Below are 2334 nucleotides of genomic sequence, written 5' to 3'. Positions count from 1 at the left end.
AAAATAAAAACTGAATTAATGTAAAGGTCACATTTTTAGCAAATAGAACATGCATGAGACATAGTAATTTTTTAGAATTTCAGATTAATATATAAGGGTACAATGATTAGGTTACATTGTTTGTATTTGCTAGGCAAAGTCCAAGTTGTAGTTGAGGCTTCACCTAGGAGGTGTGCCAATGCAAATCACCTCCCGGCATCATGCCTGCAGGTGAGAGCTTACCCAACACCCTCCCTCTTCCACCCCTCCCCTGCCCCCTCCCTCTCTTCCTCCCTCCTCCCTCCTCTTTTGATTTCTTTTAAAGGATAATTCTTCTCCCATACCCCCAGAACTGATAGAGTCTGAGGGGAGTTACTTTAAGAAATTACAGTTTGCCATTAGCTAAGAAGCCTCATTCTGTGGATAAAATGAAAGATTATTAAAAGGTATAAAAACTGGGGTAGATTTAGTTTGTGTTAATCATTTTGAAGCACTCTAAACACACACTTACTTTCCTCTGTTGGAATACAGGAGAGTGGTATTAATTTCTCCACCCCTATTTGTAATCATGGCATTCTTTCTTACTAATTCATCTGTCAAATGAAGTTTGTTGTAAGGATTAAATAAATTAATATTGTGGAATGCTTGTACTATTGCCTGGCACATAGTAAGCTCTCAGTATATGGTACTTGCTTATATTTATACCATGTTAATTATTATGGGGGTAGGCAGCTTCTTACATGACTTCCCATGATCCTGATGTTCATGCCCTTGTGTAATCCCCTCCAGCTGAGTGTGGGCTTTACAAAAGTCTGTCCCGCTTTTGTGGAATAGAATTTGGCAAAAATAACAGAATGCCACTTTGGTGACTACATAACAGTAGATGGTAACTTCCATCTTGTTGGACTCTATTTCCTTCCCAGCTTCCTTCCCACTTGGCAAATTTTCGTGTTTGAGAGGTTCACAAGGCACAGACTGAAGGGTGGTTTCTGTCCAACAGCTTGCAAGGAGCTGAGTCCTATCAATGAGCACAAGAGTGAGCTTGGAAGTGGATCCTTCCCCAGTTGAGCCTTGAATGACTACAGCCCCAGGGGACACTTTGCTTGCAGTTTGTAAAAGACTCGGAAGCAGAGGACTCAGCTAAATGATGGTCAAATTCCTGACTCACAGGAATTTGGTGTTGTAGTTTTAAGACAACACATTTTGGGGTCATTTGCTATGCAACACAAATTAATAGAATTTTTATCATCATCATCATCTTTATTCTTAGTAACATAACACAGAGTTAAGGCTATAAATTCTGAAACCAGCTTCCATGAGTTTGAAACCCAGCTCTGCCCCCAATAGCTGTTTGACTGCATTTAAACTCCTTTCCTCCTCTGTAAGATGAAGGTAATAATCATGAAGAGTAAATGAATTGGGGTTGGTGGATGACCTTGAGCCCTCTGGAGTGATATGGAGGTTCTCTGAATCCTGAGCATCCTCTGTGGTGCCCAAGGAGGCCAAGCTCTTTTCCTCCGAACCCCTGTGGTCAGACCAGCGTGAGTCTCAGCATTTCTCCAGGACTGACCCACCCCAGGGTGGTGTGGAGCAGAGCGCATGCACCTGTCACCAATCCGCCATGCTGGTCCTAAGGCTGCATCTCCCCCCTGGACTAGTGAGAGGGTTGTCAGTGTTTTGCTCCTGGGTCTGCTTCCAGCTTCTTCTTTGAATCCCTTGTTCTGCGATGGACCCCTTGGCTGCAGCCCTTACTCTCCACAGTCACAGGGCCTTGGACAAGTTGTTACTCTGTTCATGGGGAAGGTGGCAGAAAGCTGCCAAGGCAGGCCTTTGGGTACTTTTGGCTTTTACCTTTGCTGGGCTTTGTTATTTCAATTATTTTGATGTGGGCATCTGCAAAGCTGCTGCCGTGCTGCGGAAGCTCAGACCCCCTTGACTTAGTACCTTGAGAATTGATTGCACGCCTCTTTGCCTCTGCTTTGTCCTCCCATTCAACTCACAGTGAGGAAATAGCAGAGAAGTCCATTGATGGACAAACCTCTCCTCATAATCACATGGTTATTTTCAAAATTGAATCTTTGAGGAAAAGGTTTGAAAGGTATCATGTCCGAGAAATTGTGAGACTGAGTTCCATATTCTGTTCGGCGATGGAGTTGTCCCTCAACTTCTCACAAGGCTCACAGTACAACCAAACATTATATAAGAGCTTTCGTCTTTTAATTTATCAGTCTCTTAAAGAGCATTTAGCTTTATTACTATCAATTCATGATCAAACTTCTATATTTGTTCTGGGAGTGAATTATGGATGAAGAGAGACTGTTAATTCATGAATAAAAGACTTTGTAGAAAATTAGA

At 42.5% G+C, this 2334-nt stretch overlaps 1 pseudogene; it reads left to right on the top strand.

Annotated features, from left to right (window-relative positions):
• The first annotated feature begins 1434 nt into the window (after positions 1-1434).
• LOC100957754 lies at positions 1435-1915 on the top strand (annotated as a pseudogene).
• The last annotated feature ends 419 nt before the right edge of the window (positions 1916-2334 follow it).

Source organism: Otolemur garnettii, unplaced genomic scaffold, assembly GCF_000181295.1.
Source record: "Otolemur garnettii isolate 467f Iridium unplaced genomic scaffold, OtoGar3 scaffold00070, whole genome shotgun sequence".
NCBI classification, from domain to species: Eukaryota; Metazoa; Chordata; class Mammalia; order Primates; family Galagidae; genus Otolemur; species Otolemur garnettii.
The sequence above is the reverse complement of the archived record's forward strand: the minus strand, read 5'-3'. Positions and strand labels throughout refer to the sequence as shown.